Genomic DNA, 27,226 nt, shown 5'->3' on the forward strand with positions numbered 1-27,226 from the left:
CCTGGTCCCCTTCCCTCTCTGCCCTGAGTTGTTATAAGACCCCCTCCTTATTCCCCATCCCACTCTACCCCCTGACTTCCCATCAGTAAACATGACAGGCTGTTCTGGGGTGGAACAACAGGCCAGTATCCCAAGTGGCCAATGTCCCCTAAGGACAGGCGGTGGAGCTGGCTATAGCTTCTAGTTTCCAGTTAGGCCTGAACTACTGACTCTGTTCCAGCTAAAAGACACTATCAGTGTCTCTGAACTCTGTCTGCACTAAGTTCTAGAGGGACAGCTTTGGGATGCACACAGCATGCCCAGTTCCTGAGGGGCACCAGGTCTGAGAAGCTGAAATTGCCATGGATTGGCTGCACTTGGAGAACGGACAAGAGGAAGGGAAGAAAAGAAGGAAGAGAGGGAGAAATCAGGGTGGCCATCCCTGCTGTGACGTCACCACCGCAACAACATCTCTCCGTGGGATCAATTCCTGATCTCAACAGAAACTTCCAGTCACAAAACCAACAGACCTCACAGGAGTTCTGTAACAGGCAGAGGGAGGGAATAGGACAAGGGTGGATCCAGGGACTCAGGGATGTGGGGCTCACATAGAAGACCGCAAGCAAATGGCAGAGATGACTGTAGATATTTGCCGGTGGGGATGTGCTCCTGATGCGTAGAAGCTCAACACCATGCAAGCTCAGAGACCCGCTTGACCATCCCAAAAGCATGCTTCCTCCCTAGCACACACTCTAGTGGAAGTGATGCCTAGATGCTCAGCCCACTGTCTAACTGCCTCCCTGGAGGTGGTACCTGAAAAGCTCCTACTCTGAGTCTTACTCAGTAGTCACCATAAGAAATTTGATAGCCAGTGTGGTAGCACACATCTGGAAATCCCACTGCTGGGGAGGGGGAGGCAAGAGTATTGAGAGTTTGAGGCTAGCTTGGAAAACAAAGCAACACCCTGTCTCAAAAAACAACCACAAAATCAGAGATTGGTTAATTGTGACCCTTCATGCCTAAGCCTGCTGTGACTCAGCATGTTTCCAATGTGTCTTCAAGGGCTCTTGTGTCAGAGTTGGGTATATAGTATGCTTGGGCTCCTGAGAAGTGGTTGGTCCTTTGTAAGGTGGGACCTAGTGGGAGATACTTAGTTCTCTGGGTAGCTGCCCTTAAAAGAGATTAAGTTAAAGTCTTATAGGACCCCTGGGGTCTCACGAGAGTTATGAGCATGAGCCTGGGCCAGGCATAGTGGCTCACACCTGGACTCCTAGCAGTCAGGAAGCTAAAGCAGGGCAATTGTTGAGTTTGAGGCCAGCTCTAACTACACGGTGAGTTCCAGGCCATCCTGGGCTACACTGTGAGACACAATCAGAACAAAAAAGACAAGTGAGGTTGGTCCCTAAACAACTCTGGCTTCTTGGCTTAAGATACACTCTTTTCCTTCCACTTGTCCCTGGCACTGATACCATCCATCTTAGCATCCTCAGCAGAAGCCTAATTAATGGGACCACCCAATCTTGGACCTGAACCCCAGAAAGGTGAGCTAAATGTCTCTCTTTTCTCTATAAAATTAGACTGTCATAGTAATGCACGCCTGACTAGTACAGTTCCAGACAAGATTTTATGTCAATTTATGGCCCTCTATTAGTGGCCCTAATGGTTTCTGAAACTTATTTGAAAGTCAAATCTCGAAGACTTGGAGTTTCAGTCTCTTTGTGTTAAGGATGGCAACTGTGTTAAGAACAGTGCTTGAGGCTGATGGAGCATCTGAGTCTCACTCACAGCACATAGGAGCTGAGAGCCTCCTACAAAACCTAAAGGCTGTGGCTTCTTATCCAGGCTGAGGGCCAGACATTCCAGATCCACTCCCTCTCCAGAGCCCTCCACCCTCAGAGTTCCCATACTAGCACTCCTTTCTAAGCCAGGAGTTGGCAAGCTACTCCTGCCAGCCAAACCATGACTGCCGATGTGCTAAAAATAGGTTTTATAGTTTTTTAATGGCTGGGGGCAATCAAAAGAAAAATATGACGTGGGGGCTGGGGATGTAGCTCAGTTGGTAGCATACTGATCTAATATGCAGGAAGGTGTGGTTTGATCCCTAGCACCGAATACATTGAATTAAATCCAGTATAGTGATACACTCCTGCCATCCCAGCACTTGGGAAGCAGGAGGACCAAGAGTTCCAGGTCATGGCTAGAGAGATGGCTCAGTGGCGAAGAGCACTTGCTGCTCTTCTAGAGGACTCAGGTTCAATTCCCAGCACCCACATGGCATCTCACAGTGGAATCTGATGCCCTCTCCTGGCCTCTTTGGTATGTACAAGGTACACAGACATATGCAAGCAGAACACCCATATACATAAAATTGAAAAAAAATTAAGAATCGAAGTCATCCTCAATTACACAACTTTGAAGCCATGCTGGGCACATGAGGTCCTGTCAAAAAGAAAGGAAGAAGAAAGGAAGGAAGGAAGGAAGGAAGGAAGGAAGGAAGGAAGGAAGGAGGGAGGGAGGGAAGGAGGAGGGGAGGAAGGAGAGAGGGAGGGAGGGAGGGAGGAAGGGAGGAAGGAGGGAGGGAGGGAGGAGGGGAGGAAGGAGGGAGGGAGGGAGGGAGGAGGGGAGGAAGGGAGGGAGGAAGGGAGGGAGGAAGGGAGGGAGGAATGGAGCAAGGGAGGAAGGAAAAGGATCTTATGACCCATGGAAATTAGTGAATTCAAATCAGCCTTCAGAAAGAAAGTTGTTGTGCCCTCTCCAGTGTCCCCTCTTTGTAGTCATCCCTCTGCCCCTCTTGCCACTGCCCAGACAACCATTCATCTGCTTTCTATCAGCGCAAATGTGTTATTCCTTTTCTCAAACGTCAAGGAAGTGGAATCACACAGCCTGAGCTCTTTGTGTCTGGCTTCTTTCAGTGGGGAGGATGTTTTGAGACTCAACCATGTTATATCAATACCAGACCGGATACTTTCTGCCTTTGTTTGTGAGTGAAAGGAACAATCATGTCAGATCTGACGGCACGAATCGGAACTCCACGTGACCGGTCAGGACAGGAGTCACTCTAGGTACACGGCTGTTTGGTGTTTCTCAGCACAGGGGCACTTCTGGTCACAAGGTGGACATCTACAGTCATGTGTGTGTTCTTCGGGTCAGCACATTGTCTCTGTTTTGTGGATGTGAGCGGGAAACCGTTGATGGGCACGTATCCGCCGCCTCGCACAAGAAACGCCAATACTGTGTTTGCTGATGGAAAAATGAAAAGACTGGAATAACCTTCAAACACAACTTCAACCACTGGATATTTTTGAGTGGTTGTGCATTTTCTTGTAGCTGGACATAGTGGCACATGTCTTTAGTCCTAGCACTGAGGAGGCAGAGGCAGGCAGATCTCTGTGAGTTCAAGGCCAGCCTGGTTTACATAGTAATTCCCACACCAGTCAGGGATAAGTAGTGAAAGCTTGTCTTAAAAAAATAAAGTTACTTGTAATTTTTAAATTTTTGATTATGTGTGTATGTGTGAGGGTGCCCATGGAGGCCAAAGGCATAAGATCCCCCAGGAGCTGGGATTACAGGTAGTTGTAAGCCGCCTGACTGAGGTGCTGGGAACCAAACTAACTCAGGTCCTCTGTAAGAGCACCATGAGCTCCTAACCACTCAGCCATCTTTCCAGTCCTGCTTGTAAGTTTTATTTCACCAATTTGTTCAAACAAAATTTGCCAATTATGCTCCACGAAAATTTGAAGAAATCACATTGCCATTTCAAGCATCTAACTGGATACTAATAGGTTTACATTGTAACAGACTTGTGTTTAGTGGTAAAACAGATGTGATTCCTTCATTTAGACTTTCATACAAATTCAATACCTAACATTTTCCTTTACTTTGTATTTTAGTTATAAGCATAATAAAAATTTCTTTCACTAAGCCCCATGCAGGCACCTCCAAACTCATTTCAGATGGCCCCATGTGTCATACTTGTCATACCCGTCTGTACTCTGTATGAACTGTAAAGAGGAAGCAGTTGACATCTCACTGCCCCAGACCAGGAAAGTCCCCGCTCTTGATTAGCAAGGTGTCTTACTAAGGAGGCCCCTCCTGCCCCCTAGTGGTCATTTTTGTACATGATTCTCAAGAGGAAAATGTGATTAAGAGGTAATAAACTGGTTTTGTACAGGCAAAGCTATCATATCATCCTTGCTACACAGTCTTTGTGCCTACCACGGGTCCTGGCAGGGGTTGTGCCTTCACAGGCTTCCTCTTGGTGGTCTACCATCCCTGGGGAGGTCTAGCTTGTGGCTCTGCTCTGGCAATTTCATCACACTCTCTGCCTTCGTCTTCATTACTACATCACAAGCCAAGTCGCCACCCTTGGCGTCACCTAATACCATTTTCATTAGACCCCCATTCCTAAGCCTGACAGATCAAAGGTCTGTAAGAGGGAAAGGAGAGAGTTGACTGGAAGGAAAACACCCACTGTTTCAGAGATTGATACCGACAGGCAGACTCTAGGTCCCGGGCACTCAGGGAATTTGGGATCCTCTTGACACAGCACAAGGAAAGAGCCACGCTGGGTCATAAGCACTCAATGCACCCTCTGTGTCTAGGCAGAGACCCAATCTTTTTGTCACTAGCCACAGCACAGAACAAGTGGTCACAAGAAGAGAACAGAAAAGTCCTCCTCACTTCAGCTCATAACCAAGTCTCAGTTTCAAGTTACCCATGTGTGCTGGATAGTTGGGTTCTTTGCTTTGTTTTTTTGTTTTTGTCAAAACATCTGAGAAGGGTCATCTGAGAAGATGGAGCCTCAAGTGAGAAAATGCCTCCACGAGATTTGTCTGTAGGTGAGGCTGTGGGACAGTGACTTGATTATCCATTGACGTAGAAGGATCAAGCCCACTATGAGTAACACCAGCCCTGGGCAGGTGACCCTGTATTGCATGGGGAAAGGAGCTGAGTGAGCCGTGGAGAGCAAGCTTGTAAACAGTTTTCCTCCGTGGGTCCTGCCTCTGCTCCCGCTTTGAGTTCCTAACCTGATTCCTGTGATCAGGGGTATAAGCCAGATGAAGCCTTCCCTCTCCATTTTGCTTTTGGCAATGGTGTTTATCACATCAACAGAAAGCCAAACTGAGCAAACTCTAGAATCAGTCTGGAATGTTCTGGCACTCCATCTCATCTTTGTCCTCCTCTGCTGTTCTTGGAGCCTCTGCTGGCTGGAGGCCCCAGACTCCTTGTTCGATCCTGCCCTCCTCTCCCAGACAGAGCCCCATGAGTCCACTGGGAAGTGCTGTCAGAGGTTGTGTTAGAACTGGGGAAGGGCAGCTTGTATGCCAGAATGGATGTCAGGACGTCATTCAGCCTTTGTTTGTGAGTGGGGCTTCTGATGTACCCCTCCCTCCAGCAGGCTCAGCAAATTCAAGTCTTAGTATCTACTTAATCCCTCTTCTCTGAACTGTGAGCAGACTTGCCTTAGGCCATGAAGTTGGCAGCAGCCAACTAATCTCTTCCTAGTCAGGGATCCCTGGAACATGACAGGCAAGGACACTAGTGCCCAGGGCCTCAGGCTCAGGTCACACCCTGGAGCTGTGGGGCAACTGTCCTGGGTCACCAGGCTGTCAGTGTCATGGGTCCCATCTTACTGCATAGCTGCCTCCTACAGGTGATCCCACAAACCACTGTGACCATCAGAGACCTCCAGAAGGGTGTTATGCTATCACCTTGGTCTTTCAGGAGATTAATTTTATCCTGGGTTCTGTATAACATTAGTCTTCTGCTTAGAAGAAATCAAAACAAAGTCTAAATGGCTTATGTAATAAAATAAAATTAAAAAGTCCTGGGATAGTGAGCTTCAGGCAAGGCTACTTACCAGGCTGTAAAGATAGCTCTCTTCCCTTTTGGTATCCATCTAATTTCACATAGAAGGAAAATGATTACTGGCAACTCCATGCTTCATCTCCTAGACACAAGTCCAATGTTCAAGTCCTGCAGTTCTCTGTAGACATAAACCAATGTTTGTAGACTGGGGAAACAGCACATTCACTAAAGTCCTTGCCACACAAGCAGGAGGACCTGAGTTCTGTCCCCAGAATCCCTTATTTAAAAAAAAAAGCAGCCATGGTGTACACATTTGTAATTCAACACCATGGATGTAAAGACAGGTGAATCCCTCAGGTTCCCTAGCCAATCAGCCCAGCCTATTTGAGACCCAGGCCAACGGGAGAAAACATGGTATTGGACTAGTGGGTGCCTCAGCAAGTAAAGGTACTTGTTGCACAAACCTGGCAGCCTGAGGTTTCATCCCCAGGACCCATGTAAAGGCAGAAGCAAAGAATGAACTCCACAAGTTGTCCTCTGACTTCCAACATGCAGCATGGCATATGTGCACATGAATACACATGAGAGAGGTGGAGGTGATCACTACTGGGACATGCATGGCTCTGAACTCATCGCTGTAACCATCAGCAAGAGCAGGATGCAGTCCCCTGAGGTCTGGATGCCAAGGAGCCTCTGGTCTTTCTGAGTCCGATCTCCTGTCCATGACCTCTCCCAGGTCTCTCCTGGTCTCTCTTTCTCTGCTCTGGCTCCAGGTGTGGAATGTGAAGGGCTTGGAAAGTACGGGGTAGGATAAAGACCAGTCAGGAAGGCAAAACATCTCTTCTAGCTCCAGATAGCTTTGACTGTGAAGGCGAAGTCTTGGATTTCATACAGTAGGAGACTGAGAATAGTCAAAAGTCTCTGGGTGGGTGAGTAAGAGCCCTAAGAGCCCTGAGATACACAGTGGCTTGGATCATACAGCAAAGAAGGGGCAGGCACAGGCCCTAACTCCATGCCTCTTTATGCCATCCTGGATGCAGGAGCCAGCCCAGGCAGCCTCCAACACAGCAGGGCCATCTGGGAACCCTGGAGATTATCAGCCTTGACCCATGTTGCAATGGAGCCAAGCGTGCACTGCTGAGCTCCAAGCCAAAGCAGGGGATTAGAGATTAGAAACCTGTACAGTGAAACAGAGCCAGCACCTGGGAAATCTCAGGAAGACTCACACTGGCACCTGAAATTCAGGCTAAGGAATTCAGTTTTAGTGAATTCTTGTAGACAAATGTAGAGGAGATGAAGGAGCCAGCCCTGAGCTCAACCATGCTTGGCTCTGTGTGGGCACCATCTCTGACAAAGCCCAGAGCTCAAGGGAGGAGACAGCCAACTAGGGGAAACGGGTGGATGTGTTGCTAGTTGTCACTAGCTATCTGGACTGGTATTTCCAAGTTCTTGGCATCATACTGAGAGAATTGAAAGAGCACACACAAACGGAGCGTAGCAAGTTTTATTTAAAGAAACAGTACAGGATATGTTGCAAGGGAGCAGTGGGATACTTGGGTTAGAGTACCCAAAAAAGCAGCGAGTTGTTGTTTGGGGCCTTTCATGGATTCAGGAGAATGAGGAGTTAATTGTTAGGAGGTGAGGAAAGAGTGTTCTTTCTGTTTTGATTGGCAAGCATGGATTATGTAAGCCTTTGTTGCCATGATCATATAGTAGTGAGTACTCCATGATATAAGCTTATGTTCACCAGGCATGACCTTTCCCATGATTTATCTGACTTTAATCATATGAATGCCTGATTATGCATAGGCATAAGATGGTAAATAGTGGCTTTCCCTATTTTACCCAGAGAACACAGTTTATCTTGCTTGTATGCACCAAAAATGAGCTTAGGCAGGATGGGGCCGTGCCTCCCATTATCCCCTCATATGTTTGGGGACATGTTTGAATGGGAATCAGGCATTGCCATAGTGATTCACACCATTCATTGTATCAAGTGCAGTGTATATGTGGCTTACTTCAGGGGAGAGTACCAGGTTGCCAAATACGTTAAAAGAAAGGTATGGATATAGATAGCCCAAGCCAAGCAGAGTCCCAGGATACTAAGCATTCCCTGTTTTCCTGCATCAAATGGGGGCTGCCTCTGATCTCCAAGGGCCATGGTGGTACTCCTGATGAGCCTAGCATTTACCCCGCAGCATGGAACTGAATTAAGGCTGGCAACACTAATGTTAGCATCCAAAATAGAGAGAGAGAAGCCATTTGACCCCTGCTTTAGAATGAGCCAGGACATCAGACAAAAGATCCATAATTTCCATGAAAACAAGAATTTAGCTGTCTGGATCATTAAGTATCCCCAGTGTCTAGAACACAGACAGACATGCAACAGGTACCTAATAAACAATTGAGACAATCTGTCCCCGTGGCTGTAGAGGAGCAATGTTTTTTATGACTCTCACAATGTACTGTACCATCTTCATATAACAAATGTCAAGTCAACACGTGTTGGTTGGTTAGGAACTTACTGTCCTAAGAGTTGCTGCCCACCCCAGCTAGAACATTTTATCCTTAGTCTCATCAAAAATGTTGACTGATACCACACTTCCCCCTTAAAAAAACTAGGCCAGAGACCAGGACATTTCAGTCCTAGGAACAGCCAGTAACTATCAAGGACAGATGTGCAAAAGTACTGTTCAGAACATCCTCACATTGATCCTCCCATGACTGCCCCATCTGTAGATGTAAAGACAGTTGTGATTCGTCAGGGGCCACACAGCCTGTGGGTGACAATACAGGCATTTATGTATCTTCATGACTGGAGTCTCTGAAGACAGTCTTGAGTCTCCTACAGTGTAGTAAGCAGGAGACAGTATGGCAGTACATTGTCTTGGAAGAATCTTTTTGTGCACTGTGAAGACATGCCACTCTGATTGGTTTAATGAGAAGCTGAACTTCTACATAAAGGTGGAAATGCACAGAGAGTCTGCATCCTATATGGTTTGATTTTTTATTGCTGATGGACAAACAATAGCTGCTGAGAGATACTAGATTATGGAAACTGCTAAGTTAAACCAACCTATGTACTTTTAAAGTGCCTTAACTTCAAAACATAAATCAAAAGATACGTTGCATTGGAGGTTATGCTTATATTTCCACAGAAAATGAAAGTCTGTGGATTCGTTCAAGGTTAAAGAGGATCAGGTTTGATTGGGGAGACCCCCTGAAAATCTTGACTATAGACATAAAGAAATAAACCTAAAATACAGGTGACCCATATTTTACCTGCTCAAACATAAAACAAGAAAATCTCTAACTGACTTGTGCACACTATACATACTGTATTAACGCAGATATATATGTTACCTTTGAAAGTTTGTGTGTTTTCAGAACAAGGAGACTAGACACCAATAAAAACAGGTAGTCCAGGTGACCTAGCCCCTCTAGCAGTTTTCCCAGAGTTCTGTATCTAGAACAGGTTCAAGGATGCTAACTGAGATGGTCCAGCATCACTGACTATTCTGTCCAGGACTGATAAGCTTTGCACTTTCCCATTACACAAAGACAAGACAACAAATGTTATAGTGATTTTCCCAGGACTTGGCCATTATTTCAATTTTCTCAGGTTGTCTAAAAAGATACTTTCATCCTCAGACAGCAAGAAGCAGTCTAGAGAATACAACACCCACATTCCCAAGAGGTGGGGTGGGTGGTTTTTTGTCATACAGTGGGTTTGTCATTATTTGGGGGGAGGGTTGGTTAAAAGTTGTTATTGGTCATGGTCAGGATAAAAAGCTAAACAAGGCGATTAGATTCAGGGATCTCTTTCTGAAAAGGAAAAGTGGGATACAGTATAGAAATGATGAGATAAAAGGGTGGATTTTAAGTCTACTTTTAAGCAACTACTAGTCTCAAATATTTTACCTTGATAAGGATTTCTGCATATTGACACAAAATTGAGGTTATTTTTGTTACAATATATTGTGCATGTTTCTACTCTTGTTTAAAATATTGTACCTATGCAGCTCATTTAAAATGTAATGTGAGGTTCTAGAAATAAGCAAGACATGCATGAGCCACGTGGAAACACATACATTGATAGAAATGGGTTGATTTAAGTTATAGCAGCTAACCAGAAACATGCCTGAGCTATTGACTGAGCTTTCAAAATTGATAGGTCTCCATTTAGGTTATTTGGGAGTTGGCTGGTAGGACCAAAAAAGACTTACTATAGCACATCCTGGGACCCTTGGATCCTGAGGTGTTCCCTGCTGACCCTTGAGCCACAGTCCTTCTCCTAATACTTATAAATGATCTATTATCCCCACCCCACACCCCACTGGAGGGTACCAGCTCATACCTTCCAGAGTGACTAGTATCAAAAGGTTAAAGACAGCACATATTAGCAAGGAACTGGAGGAAAGGGGCCCTTTGCACACTACTGATAAAGGCAAAACAGTACAAACTCTATGGGAAACAACATGGAGGGACTGCCAAAGATCACAACTAGAACTTCCGTAGGCCAGCTTCTGGGTGCACACACCTAAAAGGAGTGAAATCGTCACCTCACAACGACACCTGCATCGCCATGTCCACTATTCATAACAGGCAAGGCATGGAAACAACTTAAGAGTCCATCCACAGATGACTGGATAAAGAAAATGTGGTGTGTGTGTGTGTGTGTAATGAAACTACAGCATTTTAAAAGAAGATCTTGCCATCTGAAATGACATGGGTGAACTTAGAAGACATTGAGCTAAGTGAAATAAGCCAGATAAGTTTTTTAAAAAAAGAGGGTTGCATGATCTAAGTTATATATCAAATCCTATTTTTTTAAAAATTGAATACATAGATGACTCAGTCAGTTAAGGGCTTGCCACCAAGCCAGTGGCCTGACTTCCATGCCTAGAACCTACATTATAGAAGGAAGGGACTGATCCCAAAAGTTTTCCTTTGATCTCCACATACTCACTATGGTATACACACACATTCTAAATAAATAAACAAATGTAAACAATGAACATATAGCAACAGGAGAGGAGTGAATAACCGGGGGGGTGGGGGTCGGTCAAAGGGTACAGAGTTGCAGTTTTATGGGAAGGATGGAGGGAGATCTAAAGTGTACCATGAGGACTGTACTTAACAATATGGCACACTGGAAATTTGCTGAGAAAGTGGGATTTAAGTATTAATATTAAATTGGAAGGAGGAGAAGGAAAGAGAAACTGGAGAGAATGGATATTAATTAGTTGATGAATATGCAAACTGTGAGATGATGGATATATTAGATATAAGTAGAGATAACAACAAAATGTCTTGTTGGATATTTTAAATTCATACAATAAAAAAGGGCCAGAGTCAGGAGACGCCAAGCTTCCCACTTCATCTGCTCCCCATTGATCTCTTCCGTGGAATCCCAGACACCCAGGCAGGAGAGCCTCATTCAGGGCCCAGATAATCAAAACCCACAGAGATCTAGAATTAGCTGTGACAGACCCAAGGGACCCAAGGATTAAAGAGGGGTAAGCCTGTTCCTAAGAAGTCACGGTCTCTTGGAGGTGGTGGGGCCTAGGCAGACATCAGCACCCTCAATACAGCCTGAAATGTGTTTTGCAGAGACAAATCCAGGGGCTGATGACACCAAGGAGGAAGTGACTGACTTTTTGGGAAGCCAAGGAAGGTGGGGAGCCTGCAGGGCAGTCTCAGTGTGTATGGGCCGGGGACAGGGTCACCAAAAGGAACCAGCTGTGAGCAGCCCTCTGAGTACTGGTCCAGTTCACCCTCCTACATCCCTGTTTCTACTTAGCCTGTCCTTGAGTTCTGGGTGACCTTCAGGTCCTGCCTGTCCCCAGTCCTCTCTGCACAGCAGCCCATGAGCAGCCAGGCACCCTCCTCCTTCTCCGATCTCCATTCCCTTCCAGTCACACTAGGGGTAAGCCAGAACCATATAGGAACTCTTCGTTCCTCCCAGAGCCCCCTGAAGCCTCTCATCCTGAAGACTGATGTCACTGCCCCGCATGGACTACAGCAGCGACTCCTAAATCTAGCACACTGCAGCCGCTACACCACCCCTCACTCTGCTGCCAGACCAGCAGTCAGTTCTGTAAGCTAGGGAACAGAGTTCACTTGGCTCAGAAGCCAGCCTCGGTATTGCTGTAGAGGTAAATTAGCATTTAAGACAGTAGACTCAGGTCTGCAGAGATGGCTCAGCAGATATGAGTACTGGCTGCTCCTTTAGAGGACCCAGAACCCACATGGTAGCTCACACAAGTCTGTAACTCTAGCTCCAGGACATTTAATGACATTTTGACTTCCTCAGGTGCCAGACACATGCATGGTCCTCATATACACATGCAGGCAAAACACTCACGCCCACAACACAAATAAAGAAATCTTTAAACTAGCAGACTTTTGAATAAAGCAGATCACATGCTGTTATGTGGTGGACCTTATCTGGTGAGTCAGTGTCTCTAAGAGCAAAGACTAAGCTTGTTAGAGCAGGAGTGTGGCCTTGAGATTACAACACAGAAACTGCCTCCATCTCCAGACTGCCAGCTTCCCCCTAAAACTAAAACTTCCACAGTGTCATACATATGTCAACTCCCTGTAACAAATCTCTCTTCATGAAAATCCCTAGGAGATGTAATATATATTTATATATCACTCAGACACCTAATTCATACACACACACACACACACACACACACGAATGTACATGCTTGCACGTGGTTCTAATCCTCTGGATAGTCTGATTAATACACCCCTTTCTTCTACTTCAGCCACAGACAGGGCTGCAACCTGAGCTTCCCTCTGTGACAGTAAGTACTTCTAGTATGTCAACCTGGGTACCAGGTTGAGCATCTGCTCCTTGCAATCCTTCCAGGAACAGCCTGGCTCATGCTCAGTGCTGAGGGGGTCCCTTGTGCACATGGGACAATGCTATTAGACAATGTATTTGATTAAAAGAAAATGTTGACACAAATGACAAGCATTCACACTGAAGATTACATATCAGTAATAAACACTCACTAAGACCTCAATTCTCATTGCATGCAGTGACTCACTTGCTCATTCAACAAATATTTATTGGATGTGTGCTTGAGCCAAGCTTTCTTCTAGGTGCTGGGAATGCAGCAACAAAGGAAACGATTGCATTCAAGCAGGAGAGATGGGCAACACGCAGATTGATATGTGATATTTTGTTGAAGAGAAACAGCCCAGTAAGGAGACTGGACACAGAGGGGCAGGTGACGAGGGGTCCAGCTGGTGGAAGATGCACAGAAGCTACAGCTACAGTGGCATTTGAAAGGAGGCAGGAGGTAGGCTAGGAGGCTCTGTGAGAGGAAAGCGTCTCCAGATAGGAGCCAGCAAAGGCAGAGCTCCTGAGGAGTCACACTGGGGGAGCAGCAAGCAGCCAGCATGGCCAGGACAGACTTAAAAGGGAGAGCAGAGAAACAGTAGAGGGAGGCCAGGCTTGGAGTCTGGTGGGTTTTACTCTGAAGAATGTCACAATCACTAAATGTTGGCCCAGGGGAGGTGTCCTAACTCTGTAAGACTCCTAAGAGGAAGCCGCTCCGAATGTGGGAACCTGGGTTAGATATTCGTCAGCAGCAGAGAGCCCCCATGAGGTGGAGAAAAGAAGGGAAGGCATGGGTTTTTCCATATAGTAACTGAGCACCCATCATTCCTGAGCTGCAGTATACCCAGAGAAGCCCATGACTATAATTCCTGCCTGTCTTGTCTTGCCTTGTCCTTAGAGGTAAGATTGGCTTTAACCCCAGTGTGAAGTATCTGGGGAGGGAGAAAGGATGACGATGGAGAAAGTCACCAAGAGCCATCTCTAAAAGTTGATGTTTGTGTTATTTTGGTTTTGTTTGTTTGGTTGATTGGTTGTTTGGGTTTTGTTGCTTTTTAAGACAGTCTCACTTTGTAGCCCAGGCTGTCCTTGAACTTATGTCCAGGCTAGCCCCAAACTCACAGTGATGCCCCTGTCTCTACACCTTACCATCTTTCTATCCTTCCAACAACATTCTACAGCTGTTGTCAACACTATTGTCCCTCATCCACTACTGATTCCTTCCAGTGGAGAGAAGACAAACCCTGTCTTTCTAGGCAGAGACCCCTAAGCAACAATCAGGAGGTGATACCTTCCTCCCTGAAGAAGTTGCTTGGGGAATCCATGTTTAGTAAACAGAGACAAGTAGCTAATCATAAAGGACTCTACCCCTCCCCAATGTGTCCTCTAAAGCCAAGTCAGTCTTCCATTCAGAGAGCTCAGTCCTGAAGCAAATTCAAAGCCCTCAGCAAGAAATTGTCCCTGACCTGGAAGCCAGCGAGGCACGCTGTGTTCTCCTGCCCCCTCAGAAGTGACGTGCCCCTTCCTTTTCCAATGTCCCCTTTCTGCCTGGAACACTAGGAGGACCATGATTGGTGCTCCCCCCACCTAGAGCTGGTGACTCAGAGGCCACCTGCACGTGCTCTCCAGCTCTGCCTGTGGCATATCATCTGCTCTTGCCTCCAAGCCACCAGTGAGCGGTGCCCTCTGCCTGGGCTACATCTGAACCCTGCAGCATTCTTCTGGAATTTGTCACCTTCTGAGAGGGATTACATAAAGAGGAGCTGTTTCCAGGACAGAGCAAGGACTCACCAGTGAAATTTAGAACAATCCTCGGAAAAGCCAGTCCCCTAGAGAAGGGAAAATTCCCCCTGCTCTAGCAGACTCATCACTTGCGAGCAGCCCTGAGACTGCAGGGATCCTTGCATGAGAAGGATAGCAGAGAACCCCGACCTCTGAGCCATGTGCTGTGAAGTTTGCAGGGCCTGGGCACTAGGGCTGAGCTTGTGGGGATGGCATGAGAAGACTCTCTCTGTCCGGCCTCTTCTCAATGAGCATACCTCTCAGTCTACAGCTCTTGGTACTACCCTCATGTTCCCCCATTGTCCCATCTGTAGAGATGCTCAGATAGTTCCTGAGTATCTAAAAGAGCAGCCAAAGCCGATCTCTGAATGCTTGGTCCCACCCTGCAAAGCTCCTCTGCTTGCTACCTCCATTGAATGGTGTCTGGTTCGAGCAGCCTGGGAGTCAGGCATGAAGTCTCCTTGCCCATTAAATTGGACTTCCTACACTACACTCAGTAGCATCTTTGGTGACATGAGACCAAGCCACCATCCACTTCCCCTTAAGCCCCTTTATTTGAAACTTGCTGACTCCACCGGCCTTACTGAGCTTTTTGCCCAGCTGTGTCTCCTCACTTCTTTCTACTCTTCCGCAGGCTGTTCTTCCGCTGGCCTTTCTGTAACATAGTTTCTTTGCTCCCTGAGAGCCTTATCTTTTTTTTTAAAGATGGTGTTTCACTATGTAGCTTGGGCTCACCACAAATACAATGTAGCCAAGGATGACTTTGAACTCCTGATTCTCTTGCCTCCACCGCCTAAGCACCTGACCTTACAATTTCTTTTTTTTTTCCTTCTGTGTGTCTGTGTGTCTGTGTGTCTGTGTGTCTGTTGTTGCTCCTCTAGCACATTCCTCAGATCTCAGCCTCAGGGTCACCTCAGAGAGTTTATGCTGACACCCTCCCTAGGCAGGCTCCTCCTCCTAACTTCTTGCTCTTTTTTGCTATCCTATTTATTTACTATATAACATTTGACCAGCTTGTGTTGAGTACACTTTAATAATAATTATATGCTTATGTGTTTCTTGTCAATTTCCCTACTATTGCTTCTCATGGCTATAGATTGGATGTAGGCACATCAGAGAGCCTGGGTCTCAGTGGAGATAAGACTCCTTGAGAGAAGAAACCATTTCTCACACCGTGTTTCTACTGTCCTTCTCAAATCATGGCAGAGGACCTTCTAGATGGATGGATAGATGGATGGATGGGTGGGTGGATGGATGGATAGATGGATGGATGGATGGGTGGGTGGGTGGATGGATGGATGATATATATGTAATACATGAATGGTAGGTGGATGGAAGGATAATGGCTTGATGGGAGAATTCTAGATTTGAGCATAAAGTAATGGAAATCAAGTTTAAGAAATGGGGAGTAGTTAGAAAAGACTCTGTAGCTACAGGAAGACCCATTCCTGGGTCTTGGAGACCAATTTCAGAAATGTGGACAATGACATTCCAAATCCTGGATGAGAAAACTCATCCATGAGTACACTCAGGAAATACCTTCCTGAAGGATGAGATGGAAAATGAAAACCAAATGGCTGAAGAATGCTGTCTGCTTTTCTCGTTCTTCGCTGGGGGCAGAGCTGCTTGGACTCGACTGAATCACGGGTTGATGAGCTGATGCAGGGTGACCCACAATACTCTGAGACATGTTTACATGACAGAACTTGGTTTTGCAATATCAGCATCATTCCTTGGAACATCAGGGACAAATTCCAGAGGAGAAGGCTTGCTATCTATGGACTCCCAGTGACTCAGGCAAACAACAGAAGGGACACAAATGACTATTGTGCACAGCTCAGTGGAACAGGCAACTCAGCCTATGCCAAAATTTATCAGAATGAGCTCACATGGAACCTTCTATAATATTCAGTGAGAGGCAGAAGATAGTGGCTGCCTCATCTGCACACTACTTATCCTGCCTAACCTATGAGGTGAGAGAAATGACTTACTATGTTTAGGAAATCAAACCCAACACCAACACTACCAAAGAAGAACTAAAAAAGACTCCAAGCCAAAATGTTGTCTCTGAAACCAAGAGAATTGTATAACAAAATATGTAAACAGGTAATTTAGGAGGAGAGAAGGTGGCACTGGGGTTCCCTTGTAGGCATCTTTGATGTTTTCTGGAGGAGGTGGAGAGGGGATGCAGAGAGATAAATATGTTGTGTGTGAACTTTCAATAACCTTGGACTTATACAAGGATGCAACAAGACTGGCTTTGCAAAAGAATGTGATTTGTGACAAATGTGAAGACCGTGGTGGTAATAAAGGAGCTGTGGCCCAACTGCAGAGGCAGTGGGATCCAAATTTGGATTCTCAGAAAGAATGGGGAATGGTTCCAGAAATTCAGTCTGTGTGCATGGAGTATCAATGGAACCTATTGGTCCCACTTAAAGACAGATGTAAATGCTGCAGTAGAAAGAAGACTGGGAGAAGATTCTAGGAGATTGTGCTGAATGAGAATTTTTGTCAACGTAACACAAGCTAGACTCATCTGAGAAAGGATAATCTCAACTGAGGACATGCTACCATCAGACTGACCTGCACGTAGGGCTGAGGGGAATTTCTTGGTTGATGCCTGATGTGGAAGTGCCCAGCACACTTTGAGCAGTGCCATCCCTGGGCACCGGATGTGTAAGGAGCCAACTGAGCAAGCCTGAAGGAGCAAGCCGGTAAGACCCTCCATGATCTCTGTCTGCTTCAGTTCCTGCCATCCAGTTTCTGCTGTGAGCTCCCGCCCTGAAGTCCTTTCATGATGATCTACAGACTGTAAGTGTTGTGCCCGAATTCTGAACCCCAAAATCATCAAGAGACCCATTCTGATGCAAAAGCAAAGAGTCTTTTATTATTTAATGAGTTAACTGTATTAACTCTGGTTCCTCTGTCTGTCCGACACAGGGGGTGAGGCAAGAAGGACACGAAAGGGGTCGAGGGGCAGAGAATTTATTGGGTAAAGCAAGGGGCATATCTAGGGAGTATGCAATAATCTCAGGATTGGTGCACTTCCGGGCTGGGTCAACCTGTCCTGTGTTGATTGGTCAACTGGTTGCTGCGGCCTATAGGCCCTCCCAGGGCAGTTGCCATGCTCTGCATGCCACTGTTACCGTAAAGCATGTCTAACTGCCAGCAAACTTCTGATTGGTTCCTTGTCATATAGAGGGTATCTGACCTTCTAGTGACCAGGGCAGGTCCATCAAGGTCAGAAGACCGGAAACTCAGCAACATGGGCAGAGCCAGAGGCCTACATCTTGCTGGGGTTTTTTTTGCAGCCTGTCATGGCTGCTAATGCAGGGGGCTGGGTGAGGATCTGGTCCCTTCATAAGCTGAAATAAACTCTTTCCTCCCCAAGTTGTTTTTGGTCTTGGTGTTGTGACACAGTAGTAGAAATCAAACCAGGACACACTGTAAAGGGAGGCTTTTCCTTGCTAGCTGCTTTGGTTTATCACCCACCAGTCACCTGGGCACTGCCACATTGTAGTCCCCAAATAATACACAAGACGCTGTATTAATTATGAAGCTGTTGGCCTTGCTTGTTTCTTACCTGCTAGCTCTGACTTAAGTAATTACCCCATAATTGTTAATCTAAGTATTTCTCTTACCGGAGAACTTTCCGGGCTTCTTACCCCATGGCGTTACATCTTGACTCCCTGTGTTTCTCCTACCCAGAGTCCTCCTCCACTCCTAGTCCCACCTATCTTAGTTCCCTATTGGCCAACAGTGCTTTATTGACATATACACAGGACTTCCCCCATCATCTCCTCTTTTCTGTCTAAACAAAAAGAAAGGTCTTAACTTTAACATAGTCAAATTATATATAAAAGAACAGTTATCAAGTAAGAACATAGTTACAATATTTTGTCTATCAACAGTTAGCAAGATTTAAAGAAAATGTCATCTATCCCATCCTTGTGAGTCCAAAGTTCTATATGTAGCTTATCTTTTATCATAACTAAGGCAAACTATAATTATAACTATCTGCCTTCAACTCTATCAAAGACCACAGAAGTATAATATACAAACACTAGAATTGACAGAGACATCTTGCTACCTGGACAGTCACCCAAAGTTCCTCTGTATTGTCGGGGCATCCATCTTCAGCCCATAGGCCACAATGTGTCTGGAATACTCAGCAAAGCAGGAAATTTCAAACTGTCCATCTGCATTGGCAGTCTGTCAGTCATTTTTCTGTATCCTCAGAAAGTCTCGTAGACTCTTCCATGAATCAGGAACCCTGAAGGACTGTTTGAGTTCAACAGTCACTTTCCTGTGGGTCCTGCATATCCAGTTTATAGAGCAACAGTCAAAGAGTCCAGACAAGAGCAGTTTCTTGCCCAAATGGCTAATCTTGCCACGTCGAAAGCAAACTCCATAATGAGTTTCTTCGATGCCCATCTCAGACGTAATTGGTGCTGCCAGGAGTAGACATTTCTCATTGTCAAGAAAAACCCTAAACCATTTTAAATGTCATTTTCTGAAGGTCTTTTAAAGGTTTGAAGACTATCTAGCTGTCTCAAATACATCTCTATATATCTATAAAACCTAACTTACCTAACTATAAATTCTGACTATTATAAGTAACTATCTATAGTCTGTATTGAATTATGCATTATGTTTTAAAAGATCAGTCAGTATAAGCACAATACTTAATCAAAAGGAGAAATATACACATCACAAAGTTAACCTTGAATTTGTATCAATAAATGAAAACCATACCCATAATTCCCCTTTTTACCATTAAAAAGAGATTGGCTGTGATCATTAGCCAATTATAAACAACCCCATTTAAATGAAAACAAAGATTTATAAACAAGATGGGAATTAGGATGTCGCTCATTCCAAACTGCTTCATGCTGGAAGGGGGCACTGTTTATACCATGGGGATCATGACAAAACTCAGAAACCTGTATAAGTCCGTATTTTCGGGGTCTGTAAGACTGCATCATCTTAGCTGTTTCAATTGTTGGAACACCTGGTCCACTGCTTCCGGGGTTCTTGGTTCATCAAACCACAGAAGCCTGGAAGGAATCCTCAGCTTTTCATTTTCTGTAGAAACATAAACAAAAACTCCTTTCCCAAGTAACATATCCTTATACTTAAATTTTGAGGTCAAGGCATTTTCAAAAGATATAAGTTGCATTAATTCAGCAGCATTTATAATCAAGTGTACTTTAGCAGTTGTTCCTTCCTGAGCAATTAAAAAACTGAAAAACACAATAGCGTACAGTATCCAGACTTTCTGTGTATTTTCCATCTTTACGTGGCTTATTTATTTATCTATTATTATTACTCTATTTCTTTAATTTGATTTATTTATTTTTCTCTGAGACAGGGCTTCTCTTTGGAAATCCGCCTGCCTCTGCCTCTGCAGCAAATCCTACCGGTGTGCGCCACCACAGCCAGCTTCTCTATTTATTTATCACTATGTCGTTTTTTCTCTCTCTCTCTCAATCTTACGTATATTTTTAAACACACTGTAAACCTTTAGAGGTTTTTCTTCATCCAAGTCTGACTTTACTGTAAATCTTTATGTTTTTCTGGCCACGTGTCTTATCTGTTAAAACCGCGGTTGTTTAAACTGCCGTTTTTCCAAGATGGCAGGCGTAAGCGTGACTCCAGCTGCCGGCTTGGAGATGTGGTCACTGCCACTTCCAGCTGTGCTTACACACCTTTCATTGTTAGCAGAGCCTCTTAAAAGAACCTTGCTGGTTTTTTGTTTGTTTGTTTGTTTTTTATGCTGAGTCAGGATGACTGCCTTAAGCAAGCCACGAGTCTCTGCTTGCTGCTAGCAAAACAGAGCCCACCTAAGAAAATGCTGCTACCAAAAATCTGTGCTTCTCTCCGTTCTTCTGTTTCTAAAATTCCTTTAAAGCTTTTGTCATTCTACGTGGAAATTCATCATCCTACTCCTGATCACCATTTGTAAAGGGAGGCTTTTCCTTGCTAGCTGCTTTGGTTTATCACCCACCAGTCGCCTGGGCTCTGCTACATTCTAGTCCCCAAATAATACACAAGACGCCGTATTAATTATGAAGCTGTTGGCCTTGCTTGTTTCTTACCTGCTAGCTCTGACTTAAGTAATTACCCCATAATTGTTAATCTAAGTATTTCTCTTACCGGAGAACTTTCCGGGCTTCTTACCCCATGGCGTTACATCTTGACTCCCTGTGTTTCTCCTACCCAGAGTCCTCCTCCACTCCTAGTCCCACCTATCTTAGTTCCCTATTGGCCAACAGTGCTTTATTGACATATACACAGGACTTCCCCCATCAACACACAAACTGACAAAAAGTATGAATAATGGGAAGAAGGAGACCAAGAACCAATACTGGAGCCAGGAAACATCACTGTGTTAAATCAGGGCTGTGCTGTTTTCAACCAACAAAGAGGACCTTGATTGCGGATGGACACAGAGTTGACTGAAGCTATGTGTGTGTTCCCTAGACAGTGTCCTCTTGATGAGCAGTCATTGCTTCTTGTCCAGGTCTTACTGTCAAACACGGAGACCCCAAGTCTGTGCTCAATGAAGGTGTGGCAGCATATTATATGTCATATGGAGCTACGTAAATATTTAGTAAAATTCTCTAAAAGGCTCTCTTCTAATAAACTTTCTTTGTTAGAAAACTCCTTCCTCTGGAAAAGTAGAAGAAGCTCATGATATGTCAGGCAAAAGAAGTGGTCCTTGATCCCAACTGAGAAGCTACACTAGTGGAGCAGCGTATGGGAATGGTGGACACCTTCCTAGAGATGGTGTGCTGGTTACTTTTTGTCAACCCGATGCAAACCAGAGTCACCCAAGGAGAAGGAATTCAGCTGAGGAATCGTCTCCATCAGATTGGTGTGTCTGTCGGGCATTTTCTTAATTGCTAGCTGGTGGAGGAGGGCCAAACCCACCATGGGTAGTGCCACTTCCAGACATGTGGTCTTGGATCATACAAGAAAGGTAACTGAATATGAGCTGCTTCAGTTTCTCCTCTAGAATCCATCCTTGGATTCCCTTGATTATGATCTGTAAAATCTAAGATATAAACACTTCCCTCCCCAACTTGTTTTTGGTCGTGGTATTTCATACAGCAACAGAAGGCAAACTAGCACAGATGGCATTCATGTCAGGCCTCATATTTGAAGACTACCATGGCCTGCTGGCATTTTCCACGCAGGAGTGAGTGAGTGGGTGAAGGACTATAATCACTACTTACTGTTGTGTTGTTCTGCTACTCAACTGTAGTAGTGTTCTAAAAGTTGAGTGAAGGATGAATGTAAGTACAGAAGCTTTGACTTTGCCCAATGCTTTTAATGACTTCACCTATATAGTGCTTTTCATTTCTCTGACTTTGCCCAATGCTTTTAATGACTTCACCTATATAGTGCTTTTCATTTCTCTGTGACAGGACACAGGATAGAAGCAACTTAAGGGAGGAAAGGTTTCAGTCCATTATGGCAGGCAGGAAAGCATGGCATCTAAGTGGATCAGAAAGCACAGTGTTAATCCCATGGATCCAGACCTCTACTGTAAGGATTAAAGCATTGTGCTGGCCAGCCCCTGTCACCTGACAGAATGCACTCGGGCAATACTCTGGTTGGCCCAAGGTTCCATGATTGCTGTAGTCTGCATGTAGGTGCAAAGGACCCCTTTAAAAGACAGACCTCCCCCACAAACACTCAGAATCTCTTTCTGCTCTCTCTTTCCTTCTCTCCCACTGTTCCCCTGGGCAGACAGGACTCTTCCTGTCTCCCTCTTCTCTTCTGCCCTCTCTTTGTCTCTGTGTCTCCTTACTTCTTTTCTCCCTCACTTCCCTTTCTAATAAAACTTCACCTCCATCAACCTTGCCTGCCATGGAATCTGCCAAGGTTCACCTCATGCTTTATTCATAACAACTACCATAGTTTAAAGTCAATTTTAAAGCAAGCCTTAATTAAATACTGGGTGAAAAGTTTATACACCCTGACAAGCCTCTCTGCCAATGCAGCAATCCTTATCAGACCAAATCAAACCAAGTTAGAAAAACCCCATGTTTAATGGATACAACACTCCCAGATAACCTTCCAGCCCCTCTGGAGAGGAGATAGGTAAGGGAGACCAGAAAAATCACCAGTCTGTTTTCTGGGAGGCAGTTTAAATACCCTGTGGGAGTGGTCTTGAGCATCTCAGGGGGAGGGGTCATCATTTGTCGAACTTTCAGAGATGCAGCAGGGTTTGGAGGAAGATGGGGGAGGGGACTTGGGTAGAACCTCCACCATAACATTCCAGACTCTTTGGGTATATGGATGCCAGGGGCTGGGGTGAAGCTTCCACCATAACACTGTCCAGGTTCCTGGGAAATGGCCCAGAATCAAGTGTGGCAAGGGATTAAAAAGGAAAACCCATAATTCATTGCATTTCCTATCAGGTCTAGTTGGGAACAAGCATACATCCTGACTATTTCCTGCCTGTGAACCTCCTGTCCACATATGCTCAAGCGAATCCAGTGCAGATGGGTCAAACAAACTTGTTTAGGGGAGTGAAAAACACATGGCTTGTTATCTCCCATAAACAATAGCCTCCAGCATTTCAGGAACTGTCTGTCCTTGGGCAAGGGGCTTGTATATCAGAGGCATTTTTGTTTCATGGATCTCTAAGGCCCAGTAATTAAAACTTAAAATGTAACTTTGGCTCTCACAGGAGCACCAAGAATCATGGGTATAACTTTCAAAGGTTGTGATGGTTAAACTGTCAACATGGCTGGATTTTCTTTTATATTTACTTATTCATTCATATGTAAAAGTGTGTATACAGGCATGCACGCCTGTCACAGCCTACATATGGAGGCCAGAGGACAACTTGTGTCAGACAATTCCCTCCTTACACCATGTGGGTCCTTGAGTCCGAACTCGGGTCTTCAGCCTTGGCAGCAAGCACCTTTACCCATTAGGCCATCTCACTGACCACTTAACTATATTTAGAATCATCTTAGAAACTTGCTTCTCAGTGTGTCTATGTAGATGTTTCTAGAATGGTTTAACCAAAATGGGAAGGCCCACCCTAAATGTGGGCAGTACTGTGCCATGGTCCATGGTCCCAGTAAAAGGAAAACATGAGCATTTGTGTTGCTCATGCTCACCATCATTCATCTCTACTTCCCTGTGGACCCATAGCAGCCACCTCATGTTCCTGCTACCGTGTCCTCCCCTCCCCAACGGACTTCCCCTCAAACTGTGATCCAAAATAAACACTTCCTCCTTTGTCTTGTTTTTGCCAGGCATGTTGTCACCGGCTGGGGAACAAGCATTCAGAACATGACCCTTGGGAGGGGCGCTGTTAGTGATTGCCCTTTGAACCGAGCAACCACCATCTTAGGGAGGTCAGCTCTACTCTCCATAAAGGATTAGCTGAGTTGGGCTTATTGACTGTACATCCCCCCCCCCCCCCGTGGAAAGGTGGGAAGGGCCACAAAAAGCTCACTTGAGTATCCAGACACTCCCTACCATAGACTGTATGCTCCTCTACCTTAGTTGCATATGACCTTGGGGAGAGTCAAAGGATGCATGGGGGAGGGGCACTACGGGAGAAGGGCTTTCTGGGAAAACTCTCATCCCTACTTGGTAAGACTGTGTCTCCTGGGGGAAGGAGTCCCCACCTCCGTAAGTAACCCCTCACCTGTGTTCTATAAGGAAACCAAATAAACCAAAGTTCCCCAGAGTGAACTTGGGTAGAATTGTGCCTCGGTTTGTTGTTGGGGCCTTAGTTTTAGGAGAAGGGTAGACGTTGCTTACTTACATCTTCCCCTTCGAAAGGGATTTCAGCAACAAGGAATATTTCAGAATCAAACCGTAACATCAGTGTGCATGCTGAAGTTAAAAATAAAAAAGTAAACAGAAAATTAGCTCACCGAGGAAGTATGTAGGGCTGGAAGGAGTAAAAGGGAACAGAGGGAGCCTCAGTGAACCTGAGCTACAAGTCCAGCCCAGCTGCAAACTGCGGGGGCAGACTCTTCAAAGCGCATGTCTGTTTGACATCAGTGTTGTGGCTTAAGTCTGAAATGTCTCCCACAGGCTCGTGTGTTTGAACACTCAGTTCCCAGCCGGTAGTGCTGTTTGGGGAGGTGATAAGATCTTTGATACGAGGGGCTCTGCTGCTGAATATAAGCCTCTTGGGCCCTGCATCTTACCTAAGATCTCTGTTTCTCGATGTGCTGAGGTGCGAACAAGCTGTGCCGCAAGCTTCTACCACCATGACCAGGCTGCTTCGGCATACTTCCCCTGAGCCAAGAGTCGATGTAACCTTCTCCCATAGCTGATACTATCAGAGACTCGATCACGGTGATATAAAAGTAACTAATACAGACAGCCAGGCTAGTTGGCAGCAATGACAGAAAGGAAGGGGGCCAGAGAGGCAGGAGAAGTTTGCTATGATGCCTAATAGGGAGCAAACCCAAGGGCTGCAAATGGTCATAGAGCCCCAAACTGGCTGAGTTCAGGGAGTCACAGCCCAGTGCACCAGGAGGGCGGAGGCAGGGCTCAGGCTAGTGCGTGCACATCACAGCAAGGCAGGGAGGACTCCAGCTCACTCAGCCCACTGCCCCTTACAGTGAGTTTTCCAGTGGAATACAGATGAAGTCACTGTCGGGATGGGCCCCAGACTGGATATAAGAGCGGCTCCAGACACCAGGTGCTACAGAGAGAGAGACAACAAGGTATACATGCCACAGACAGCATCCTGGGAAATGTTAGCTTTATCCCTCCCCAAGACAGAGGAATAAGAGCAATGTGATTGCTCAGTAAGTGTGGTGCTTTGAATAAGAATGTCCCACATAGGCTCATAGATTTGAATGTTTAGTCACCAGGGAGTGGTGCTATTTGAAAGAATTAAGAGGTGTGGCCTTGTTGGAGTAGATGTGTCACTGGGGGTGGGCTTTGAGGTTTCAAAAGCCCAAGCCAGGCCCAGTGGACCTCTCTGCCTCCTGCCTGTGGATTCAGATGCAGAACTCTCAGTCACCTCTCCTGCAGCACATCTGCCTGCAGACTGCCATGCTCCCTGCCATGCGGATAGTGGACTAAACCTCTGAACTGTAAGACAGCCCCAATTAAATGCTCTCTTTTATAAGAGTTGCCATGGTCACCGTGTCTCCTCTTAGCAATAGAATACTGACTAAGACAATAGCTTTCAGACTGACTAAAGTGCCACAAAGTCTCTTTCCCCTTGGATCCCTTAGAAGCAGGCTCTCTAGCCTGCTTTGGGGATCCTCTTCTTCATCCTCAGAGAAGGAAAGGGATCTCCCCCTGACCCCAGTGCATGACTCAAAGTCTCTAGCTTGAAATGAGACTCGGGTAAGATGCCTTCTCGCTGCCGACCCCAACTTTCCCAACAAGAGCAAGGCTCCATCTTCACTCGTGCCCTATGAAAGGCCACCCTGCCAGGGTCTATGACATATGCTCTCTGATAGTTTCCCCCAAGGGTCACACTGGCCACACCCTTGGGGTTTGGCTCCCAGCTCTCTCCAAGTTCCGCCAGCAAAATTATCTTTAATCAATGCTGCTCAGTCTGCAGCTTCTCCCGAGGGAAGGCCACTAGGCAGTCTGTTTCACAATCTTTGGCTTCACATCAGGACCGGAGGAACAGGGTGTAGCGGAAAGAGCACCACGAGAGGCAGGAGCCTTCGTCCAGCCTCTTGACCCTAACAAAGTCGCCTTAGTTTCCCTACCTTGTCCCTTTCAAAGGTTTCAGTCAGGTGAAAGTGGGTCCATAAGCACTTTCTATGGAGGAGAGCACCACACACCAGCATGGTGGCTCAGGTAGCCCTCAGCCACATTTATGCTTGTGATTCTGAATTCCCGGCCATAGCTGATGTCACCAAGAGTGGCTGTCCACATCTCAAATAGGGCCAGTTAACACCTTTCCCCCCAAATAGCTTGGGATTAAAAAAAAAGAAATCAAGAGAGGACTCATGCTGGGGACAATCACGCTCTCACCTGAGCCATCTGGAGAGTGGAAACCCCACCGCGAGGAATGGGAGAAAGAAGAAACATGGAAGTCTGCTGGGCAGGAGGGGCAGAGAGCCTGGTGCTGTCTGTTCCGATTGTCAAGTCCCCCTGAAACCCGGGGCCTTCTGGATTCTCTCTCTGCCTCTCTCTCTCTCTCTCTCTCTCTCTCTCTCTCTCTCTCTCTCTCTCTCTCTCTCTCTCTATCTCTATCTGTGTGTGTGTTTGTAGAGGTGTGTATATAAGGAGCTGTGTGTGTAGGGGGCTGTGTGTATAGAGGTGTGTGAGTAGGGAACTGTGTATATAGGGGTGTGTGTGTATGTAGGGAGCTATATGTGTATAGGAGGCCTGTGTGTGTAGGAGTGTGTGTGTGTAGGGGGTTATGTATGTAGGGAACTCTGTGGGGGGGGGACACCCTATGTGTGTCTATGGAGGCTGGAGGACAACCTGGACTGTCATTCCTGAGGAGCTGCCTATCTTGTTTTTGAGACAGGATCTCTCACTGGCCTAGAGTTCACCAGTTCAGCCAGACTGGCTGGCCAGTAGGTTCCAGAGAGCTTCCTAACCCTTCCCCAGTGTTGGGACATAAGCATGCACTATCATTTCTAGCTGTGTATGTGGTTGCTGGTGACTGATTCAGACAGACCCTCAGGCTTCAGAGCAGGAACTTGACCAGCAGAGCCATCAAGCCCCTGAGCTGTCTTTTAAAAGTGGGTTTGAGGGCTCTGACCCCTCCCCTTCTGACAATTTCAAGGGAACTTTAACAAGCCTGTGTCTTGCTGGTTCATCCGGCCTCTTAGTCCCGTG

The 27,226-nt window shown here is 45.9% G+C and overlaps 1 long non-coding RNA gene across 1 annotated transcript in view; it reads left to right on the forward strand.

Moving 5' to 3' along the window:
* Window positions 1-3,471, forward strand: part of LOC110341939 — a 3,737-nt gene extending 266 nt beyond the window's left edge. The window contains exons 1-2 of the long non-coding RNA XR_002383938.2: window positions 1-1,520; window positions 2,892-3,471. The exon at window positions 1-1,520 is cut by the window's left edge and continues 266 nt beyond it. This is a non-coding gene — a long non-coding RNA (uncharacterized LOC110341939). The remainder of the gene's footprint in view (window positions 1,521-2,891) is intronic.
* Window positions 3,472-27,226: the final 23,755 nt, after the last annotated feature.

Source organism: Mesocricetus auratus, unplaced genomic scaffold (assembly GCF_017639785.1).
Source record: "Mesocricetus auratus isolate SY011 unplaced genomic scaffold, BCM_Maur_2.0 Super-Scaffold_4256, whole genome shotgun sequence".
Classification (NCBI taxonomy): domain Eukaryota; kingdom Metazoa; phylum Chordata; class Mammalia; order Rodentia; family Cricetidae; genus Mesocricetus; species Mesocricetus auratus.